Source organism: Cupressus sempervirens, chromosome 6 (assembly GCF_028749045.1).
Source record: "Cupressus sempervirens isolate cs-2001-9-10 chromosome 6, ASM2874904v1, whole genome shotgun sequence".
Lineage (NCBI taxonomy): Eukaryota > Viridiplantae > Streptophyta > Pinopsida > Cupressales > Cupressaceae > Cupressus > Cupressus sempervirens.
Genome location: NC_143123.1, coordinates 243,969,731 through 243,980,473, shown reverse-complemented (window position 1 = coordinate 243,980,473; position 10,743 = coordinate 243,969,731).

Here is a 10,743-nt window from a genome sequence, read left to right as displayed (position 1 = left end):
TCCCATGAATTCAATAAGGAAAATAATAGGGTCATACATTGATCCTCCTCCTCTATCTTGACACTAGATGATGTCAACTATGCAATTAGTAAATTAAAAGCATTTAGATGATCTATAATAGATCCTCCTTCCTCCATTCTTAGAGAATATAGCTTCTTCCTCAACAACAACCTGTTCACCAGAGATTTGGCCTGATACATAGACCCAAGCCATGTCCACAAACTATTTGCAGTTATAATGTCCCCACTAATAGGGTTAGTTAGGGACAAGTAATATCTGCAAAATAAATGTTAGAAACACAATAATAATAAAACTAACTATATTATTCTACCCTCTAAGTTAACCCTAATCTTAAGGACATTTCCAAATCAGGCTTCTTAGCTCATAGCTATATCGTCCTCATCTCAAGAGTGCACCCCTTAAGGCTCTTCTTGGATAGGAATCCTCTATCCTAGGCCAACAACATATACATATGTTTGACAACATCAAAATATTATGGTACATAGATTATTGGCCATGGAAGACAATGGAAATCTTAATATCTCCATGCTCCACGCTTCAATATCAAATCTCAGCCATGATAGACAATGTAGATACTAATATCTCACATGCTTCATGCTTCGAGTTCACATTGATTCTCAGCCATGATAGACAATGGAGATCTTAATATCTCACATCCTCCATGCTTTGAGTCTCATTAATATCTATGGTGTTAACCCCATGAGCTAACACAATATTATCCACAAGTATGGTTCATAAGTAAATTCATAAACATAATTAAACAAATATAATTCATAAGCATACCTTTCTTACCTTCTTCTTTTCCAAGAGTTGCACCCTTTCATAATACAAATTCTTTGAAAAGTCACAACACTTCATAGTTATAATCCTTTCAAGAAGTCACAACCCTTCATAACTATAATCGTTTTGAAAAGTCTCAATACTTTATAATTAAAATATCTTTGAAGAGTCACAACTATTCATAACTATGAACCTTTCAAAGATTCGCATCCTTTCAATATCATTGATACCTTTTTGGAAAGTCACTTACTTATTTTCTTCATAGTACTTTCTTCTTCCATTTTTTCTTTTGAACTCCTCTCCTCTTCTCTTCCTTTTTCTCCCTTCTCTAAAATAAACTCTCCTCCCTTTTATATCTTAATTTTAAGGAGTCATATCTATTGTTAAACATCTCTTGAATTTTCATTAGATTTAGTTAATTTATATTATTCTATGTTATCTTATTTATTTACTTACTTATATGTGTTTATTTTATTTATTATTAAATTATATTTAGAAAGTTAACATATTTTCTACGAAATTGTCTCTTGTATTTAATTTTATTTCTTTCTTTACTCATTGAAATTTTATTATTTTTTAATTATTTAAAATATCATACTAAATATTATTTTATTAATAATAAAGATTAAATCATTATTATTTCTTTGGTTTATAGTTTAGTATTATTTTTAATATAACTTTATTATCTATTTAATAACATTGTATTAGATAATTATTATTAAATTCTATCTTAAAATAATAGTACTCAATGATCAATTGCCATGTCTTCACATTTTCACTCATCATCAAATCTTCTAGAGATAGCTCTCATGCATTATAGGAATCTATCATAACCACTTTAGATCTCCTTACACACAATTCAATATGTTGACACATACAACTGGAGTGACATGTCAACATGCCAACTAGACATGTACACTCACACTTAATTACATTATGTGCAAAAAATACATTTACAAAACAAATAATAAGAATAGGAATTATCCAAGGTTGAGACACTTTATTCCTAACAAATTTCTTTATCATGTATGTCACAAAAAGAACTTGGAAAATTTTATTTGATGGATCTCATACTTAGAATGGTATCATTACTAGCATTGTGTTCATTAAACCTCATGTCTACACTATTCCTAGGTCTTACAAGCTATTGTTCCCTTGCACAAATAAGATAGCAAATTATGAGGCTCTTAAAAATTATATCAAATTTGCTATTGAATGGAGAACCACTAAGCTACACATATATGGAGACTCCCAACTTGTCATAAACCAAACCAACAATGACTACCAAACTAAGTATGACAAGTTGATTCCATATAAGAATTTGGTTGATTCTTTGAGGAACTATTTCACCTTTTTACTTTTCAACAAATTCCTTGGGCTGAAAATAAGGTTGTTGATGATATGGCTATCTTGGCATCTGTTCTGCAATTATAAGAACAAAAGTCTTAGTTTGAATTCCTAGTGGAAGAGCTATGTTACCTTACTTATGATTCTTCTGATAAATGAGTCATTTGTACTATTTTTGGTTATGATGCCTCTTGTTACACCACTATTTATTCTTACCTTCATCACCAAATCATTCCCAATAACCTAACTTTCAATGGAAAATGTCATTCATTCACAATACTTCTCATTATACCCTTGTCTTTGGCAACTTGTATAGAAAGGGTCTAGATGGAATGTTTCTTAGGTACTTAGATAATAATGAGTCTAAAAGAGTGTTAACTAAAATCTATGATGTCATTTTTGGGTCTCACTCTGATGGCCTTGTGCTTGCTCAAAAAGTGCTTAGGGTTGCTTACTATTAGCCTACTATAAAAGCTAATATCGTGCACTCTGCTAAGTCCTGCAAAAAGTATCAAATTCATGGTAACTTGATTCATGCTCCTAGACATGATTTGATTCCCTCTATCACATATTGGCCTTTTCAATGGTGGGCCTTTGACTTGGTTGGCAAAATACATCCTAGTTCTTTGAGTAGACACAAGTTTATCATTACAACTACTAGGTATTTCACTAAAGAGGTTGAATTTGTACCTTTATCTACTGCTACAAGGAAGCATATTTCTCATTTCATTTTGAATCATATTATTTGTCACTATGGTATTCCCTCCTCTATAGCTACTAATGATGGGGGATAATTCAAGACTAAAGACCTCCAACATCTTTGCAAGAAGTTCAATATTAAACAATATTGGTCCTCTATTTACTATCCCAAAGGGAATGGTCAACTTGAAGCTTTTAATAAGATATTTCTCAAGATCTTACGTAGAACTGTGTTCAAGTCTAGGACAGATTGGCATCTATAGATTAATCCATCATTATGGACTTATAAGACTAGCATACACATCCCTACTATGGCTACACCTTTTTCTCTAGTATATGGTTCTAAGTTTGTTTTACCATTAGAGGTTGAGATTCCTTTCTTGCGAGTCTCCTTGAAAGGGCTAACAACTAATGAGGATTATAGTGCTATGAGGATATAAGAGCTTGAACTTCTAGATGAAGATTGTAAGGTTAATTTTGATCATACAAGAGCATATCAAAAACCAATTTCTACTAGCTACAAAAAGAAAGTTCATCCTAGGTAATTTGAAGTCAGTGATCTTGTCCTTACAAAAAATCCAAAAAATGTCAAAATAAAGAATAGAAGGGAAAGTTCAAACCCAACTAGTTGGATCCTTCTATAGTCACTATTGCTTTTGGCTTTGGTGCTTTTCAAATTTCTACATGTCAGGGAGAACAACTCCCCGAGTCCATCAACATCCTACATTTGAAGAAGTTCTATTCTTGGTGCTCTTATTTCTCAATGCCTGTACATATCTTATGATCCTAAAAAATCCTTTAAAAATATATATATTATGCTGGAAAAATCCTTAAAAGTAGAAAATCTCCTTAAAAAAATGATCATCTTAGTGAAAACCTAGCAATAGGAACTTTGATGTATCACCAAAAAAAGCCTTGCCAAGTGGTAAAAACCTAGAAACAGGTGCTACTTAAGATACTTGCACCTTGGTCTTTTGGCATCTTTCTTTGCACTCATGAACCATCCATATCACATTGACTTTCCTTACTTAGCTTAGAACTAACTCTCATCTATGTCTCGGGGGTACAAATTATTTATGCTTATCTAGGTCTCTTAGTTGCATTAGGTTTCTTTGGCAGCCCTCAAATAAAAAAATTTTCAACACTTTTTCCTTGGCATTTCTCAACACTTATCAGATACTTTGTCTATAATCTAGGATGTTACAATGTATCTCACTGGAAGACTTAAGTCCTAGGATGATAGTCATGCGACTTTCACACATGTACTTAAACAAAAAAATGGTTGAGACTTGTTGGCTTATTTCACTTTGTGTGCTATTTATGATTTTTTCATTGATGAGTGTTCCCTCTCTAATAGTTTCCCAAGGATGTCATGTACTAGAGGACTAGCGGCATGAGGCATGTTTTCCTTTGATTTTTTTCTGTGGGTGTACTTTTTTAGATCTTAGGTGTCTTGACCTATTTTACACTTATTATCTAAAATGTGTCATCCTTGTTTGTTTTATGCAAGTGCATGCTTATGACCATCTCATTATTTTTTGTCTCGATGCAAGCATAATCTTGTTATATTAAACCTAGGTAATCTAACTACACCATCATCTTGACCTTTATGTCTTTGATACATAGGATGGGTTCCCACATACCCATATGATATAGATCATATTAATATCCTCATATTTTTCTAGTTAAGATTGTGTGATCTTGCAATATCCCTAATAAGGCTCGATGATAACAACTAGGACCTACTTATATAAACCTTGCAATTTCATCTTTGCATACTAGTTTTCATTTTTAGGGTCATTTTGCTTAGCTTTTCATTTTTGTGTTGAGAGATTCTTCTTTATATTTTATAGATTTTCAGTCAAATGCATCCATTTTCTTGATTCTTCTCGACCATATCTTTGGCTCCTTTCAATCTTGTCATCTCGCTACTTCTCCTCATTTCATGTCATCACAAGGGGTTAATGTCATAATCACATCTAATCTATCCAAGTGCTAAATTTTCAAATCATGAGTCCATTTCATAATATAGAGCTAGACATATGAGAAAGAGACATCAATACGTCCATAAGCATATCAAAGATGAACAGACATAAACATGAGCATTCATATCAATATCACATGGAAACATAAAAATAATTGTTGAAACATAAAGATACATCCATCATGTGAGCATAAAATGAGACAAGCACATAATGCTCAACTTGAAATGTAGAATCTTGTGAGGCCTCGCCCCGACCCATCATAGCATAGTGATACTTTATTATTTTGATACTCATGACTTGATATGTCGAGACACTATTGATAACATTGAATATATTATATTATTTCATGTTGTGTGATGTTTTATGTTTAGATATTTGATTTAGTCATTTAATGCTTTAAGAACATGTATATGGATGAAGTAAGTGAATATAGAATTAGCACTTTGAGTATGCAATTTTAATGATTAAGTATATGAGTAGAACGAGATTAACAATTGATTATTTGAAAATGGATGTTTTAATTTATGAGATTTCCTTAATACGTTATATACATATATGTATGTGATTTTCTTGAACTATTGATGTGTGCAACAAGTGTACAGGATGTTTTAGCTGAGAAATCTAATGGAGAAGCAAATTGAATCCTATGTACCATTTGTGGAAACCCCGTTGTTCGTATTTTATTTTTATTGTGAGATGTATGAATGTATCATTCTATAATCAATAAATATTAATATTTTGTAACAGTATTTTTTTATAGTGTCGCTTGACACTCGTGAATTGTATATGCATTCCAACATGATAGTTAGGGTTAACTGAGTAACCTAAAGATCTAAGTTAGACTAGCTTAGTGACCTTTTTTCTTATCAATTAGTAATCGAGATTAATTACCCCTAATTCAAATTAATGTTTAATCTACATTTTGAAGGTTGTTAGATAGTCCTAAAATTTCCTAACTTTTGATAGGTCCCTAATTGATCCTAAAGGCCTAAAATAATAAAATCTAAGTACCCAAGGAGTATGGGTAGGGGTTGGGGGCATTGTCCACCCCCCTAGCCCCTTTTGTTGACTTTTATGGTGACTCAAAAACCCAATTTTTGTTTCATTGCGAAAATTGATAGTTTTCATCATGAGTTGAATGACTTTAACTCCACCTTGAGGTTAGCCTTAGGTCTAGTTAGGTTAGAATCCTCTAGAACTTTTGGGCAAGTGGAGAAGTTATTGCTTTTAGAGGTGGTTGAGTTTAGGATCTTATTTAGAGGCAATTTTGAGAGGGTTTGGGGTGTTCATCCAACCTCTAGTTTTAGAGTGGATTCAGAATTAAAGGAGAAGGAAAGGAAAGCAAGCTCATCTCAAATTTGTGCACTTGCCATAACCCAATTTTTGAAGGTAGGAATACTTCACCTCATTTTGGTTTCATCTTGTGCTTCATGTTTCAATTTTATTGCTTATGTATGTTTGTGTGTGTGTGTTGAGTATGTTGGGAAGGATTGAAAATAGGTTTTCTTAAATGTCTTTCCTTTGTGTTTTTCTTTGAATTTTTGAAGGTTTTTTTTTTATGGGTGTTTTGGCATTACTCACCCTCAGAGAGGACAGAAGTGGCCATGTACAGGGGAAGGTTGTTAGTTGGACTCCAATAGTGTAGAGTCTCTTCTCAGGATGAGAAGAGGGAGAGAGGGTAGAGTGTTTTGGGCCCCTACCTATCAGCACAAACCACATATGAGTTTTGGCATGTAAGAATGGAAGAATAGAAGTTCTTGAGTTATAGCCCCGATAGGGCATCTATTTTGGTGTTGTGTATGATGTCTCTTGTTGGAAAAATCCACCTTCTCCCTAGTTTTGTTCAATGTCAAACCTACTATGTAAACCGGGGATGGGAGTGAATGTCTGATTTTGTCTTCATGTTATGTTTGGTTGTCTCCCAGTCAGTTTTCATTCTCTCCATGATCACCGTGATGTTTTGCAAAATTTGAAATGAATCCCTTGTTAAGGGCCAAGAAGGAAATTCAACTTGTTATTGAAATTTAGCTATGTTGAGGAGATTTCTCCTCGGGATTGAAATCCTGTGTAAAACATATTTTTTAAACTCATTGTTGAAGTGGCAACGATGTTAGGTTTTCTTACTAGTTCTTTCTCAGTGGATCCTTTGAATCAAGTGGTTTAATTGAAAAAGAGATTGAATATTTTTCTTGCATTGGAGTCATTTAATATTTCAGTTTTCCTTTGCATATGCTTACTTCAAATTTGATGTGATGATGATTCACCTTATTATGACAATTATACACTTCAAAATTTCATCCACTGGATTATGTTATTTGGATAAAATGATGTTATATAAGTAAGAAATTTAAATTCTAATCTTGTCAAGTAAATTCAAAGTTTCATGAATAAAAAATCTCATCTTGCTTTCTTTCATATTTAATTGAATGGAAATTAATCCTACTCTAATGTACCCATGATACGTTATAACCCTATGTTTTAAATCCAACTAGAAAATAAAACAAATTTTGGATAACGTACCCTTTGGTCTAATATAGATGATGGTATTAATTCAATACAAAAATATATATATAGGTCTCAAAAATATCCCCTTTGGCAAATTCTATAATTAGCAATTCCAACACTTAGAAAAAGAAATTTCCCCCAAAGAGTAAAAACTCTCTAGATTTTGTATGGGCAAGAAAATTATTTTTTCTCATGTGATAACAGAGAATATTCTTTGTTGATTCTTTAATTTAAACTTAAATTCAAAAAAAAAAAAGTAGAAAAGAAAAATACTTATTAATATTCCTAAATATCCTAAATCCTTACCTAATAAACTTTTGACTTTTAATACCCTCCCCCTTTTCTATGTCTTCACCTAACCCCCTTTACTATCATCTCTATTGGCCTAATTTTTCACTATGCAAAGGATAAGGGAAAATCTTCTGAAAAATCATTCAAGTCTTGAAATTTTGAAAATTAGAGTTTTGTTCCTTGTGTTTTTCAAATCATTAGATTGCCATAGTTTTAGAATACCCTCAAAATATTTTCAAAAAAATGCTTTCAATGATATATTTTTTTTCCTAAGGGAGGGCTTGCATAAGCATGAGGTCATTATAATTTTGTTTAATCCTACGTGATTGTGCTTAGCATAAAAATTGCTTAATCATTCTGTTAGCACTTACCTTTGATGATGCAAAGTCTTTTTAATCGTTGATCCTATTTAGATCAACGAGTATCACATGCCCGCAATTTCAAGATGCAAGGTATTTAAATAGTGTGGGCATGCGACTTGGTGACATGTAGCCTTTACATTCCTAAATTATAATGAATCATAAATTGTCAGGAACTTTTGCAAGTTTATCAGTACTTTTGCACACATCCTAATTTTCTCGTGATATTATTGGTGGATTCGCCAGCAGAGGTATGCAGTTTATCACCAAGAAGTGCCAGCCATTGATTTCATCTCAATCAAGGGCTAGCACTTTCTTGCAAGAAGGAGATGATTGTCAGATAAATAATGTAGGGAAGTGAATGTTGGACAAGTGGCATAGTCTGATGAGATGGGCCCACTATTCTCAAGAATAAAAAATAATAATGGTGAGATGTCCTCTATGGTGTGTGTCAGATGAGTTGGAATAGGTGGAGGAACATCATTCGTCACTATTAGCCAATATGCTACTCAAATGGCAATGTTTCTATAACCGTTGATCTATCAGAGATCAAAGGCCAGTGCATGCTCACAATTTGGAATTGCATAGGAAATAAATAATGTGGGCAAGCAGATTTTTGACATGTGGCAAGGTGGGGTCGAGTATTTGTAATGCAGTGTGCCACACTATAAACGATTGATGACGTATACTACCAGATGTGCTACTGAAGGAGTTCGACTGCTAAATGGAATTGAAGTCTTATCAACCATAGATCTTTCAAAGATGTATGGCTAGTGCAATCCTGCATTATGAAGCTACAAGTTAGATAAGAAAAGCGAGAATGTGCCTTTGCGATGCGTGTCACAGTGGGGCTAGACTATAAAAAAATGTAGAAGTCATGCCATAGGATCTGCCAATTGTGCTTAGCTGGAGCTATTTATGATGTGGGCTAGAAAGGTGTTAGAAATAAATACAACAGTCAGAACACGCAAGTTAAAAGTAGTCATGTCATTGGCCCAAGTGGATAATGCGAGCATAAAATGAAGAGTTGTTTCTAATCGTTGATCCTTATCCTGATCAATGAAAGGTGCTTCCCCACATTTTGAATTTGAGCAAAGTTTAAACAAAGTGGGAATGCACCTTGTAGACACGTGTCTATGGTGACATCAAAAGTTTTTGCTTGGATGCCCTACAAAGTAGAATTATTATCGCCGTTGATCTTTCGAAGATCGATGATTGGCGCAAGCTCGCAATTTAAAGATGCTCATTAGATAAGGAAAGCGGGAATGTGCCAGCATGACACATGGACTGAATGATGCCAAGTACTTGCTCACTCAAAAGAAGATATGGGATCTGTTGGCATGGAATGTTGTCAGATAGCATGAGCTCATATGGTAGTTTCTTATTTTAGTTTCTTATTGGTCAGTACAGCTGACTGGTTTTTATTAGAAAGTGGATTAATCTGATCATTGATCTTGTCTTGATCAATGAACAACACTTCCCTGCAATTCTAAGATTCAAGGAATTTAAATAATGCAGGGAAGTATATTTTTGACACATAGCATTGTTTTAAAAGTTGTAAAGCTTGTTACTTTTTAAATCAGAACCATCTGATCTGGTAAAATCTACAGATGGGATTCAAACTTGGGTGCAAATTGCAGGCAATGGTTACTGAGAGTAAATATGATTCAAACCTTGTGCATGCGATTTTAATGTATGAGAAGAGCCCATGATTTCACCATTAATGAACTACCAAAGTGCAGAGAGAACATCAGGGCATACAAAAATTTTAGAGCCAGGGCACGAAAATTCTTGGTTAACACTCCAGTAAAATTGCAGAAGATATCACATAGTGTAGAAGTGTGAATTCTGGTGGGTAATTACTCTGTGACTTTCTAAGTAAATTTAAAGTATCTGCTATTGTGAAATTCCTAGGGTTCATTCAAAATGCCTCCCCGAAAAGAGTTTACTGGGCAAATAGATTATTTGAAACGTTCTGTGCATGATGACTTTCTTGAACAATTCCCCTTATCAGTGCATGAAATAACAAAGGGGAATGAACTCATTCCGAAACATCCCAGAATAGTTGTAGTAGAAGGTTTTTATGACAAAGCTAATTGGGTAAGAGATGCCAAAGTTTCCATGGGAGGTTTGGAGTTGTTTAAGAAATGGTTTTCAAAGCAAAAATTGGACACTCCTATGAGCAATGTTTGGGAGTTTGATATTGGTAAATTAATAGTCCCCACAGTTTTCTTTGATAGTGATTTATTGATGGACCTGGCAAAGAAATATGATCCTATTATGGGATGGGTAAAAAATCATTTTGGAGTCAATCTTTTTAGGGTTTTCCTTGAGCTGTTTAGTGAGGTTTTCAACCTTAAACCTAACCACGATGTGCATGAAATTATTGATATGGATGATTTACAAGACAGATATGATGCACAATGAATTTACCTAAGAACAGGGCCACTGCAGGAGCATGCTACTAAAATTGGCACTTTGCTTGTGATTACAGCCAGTACCCCAGAGCCATTGTTGGGAAGACATTTGAACTTGAGAGCTCAAGCACTGTATTTTTCTCTTTGCAAGATTTTTGGGATAGATGAAGGTGATCAAATTCTAGGTTCTGTTGTCCTTATAATGGCTCAAACCCTTCAATTTGGAATGAGTACCATTCTGGATTTTGCCACTTTTCTAGCAAAATAAATTCACAATGGTTTGGTTGGAATAGCAAAGGGAAAAGTGAACAAACCATTCTGTTGGTACTCATTGCTGAC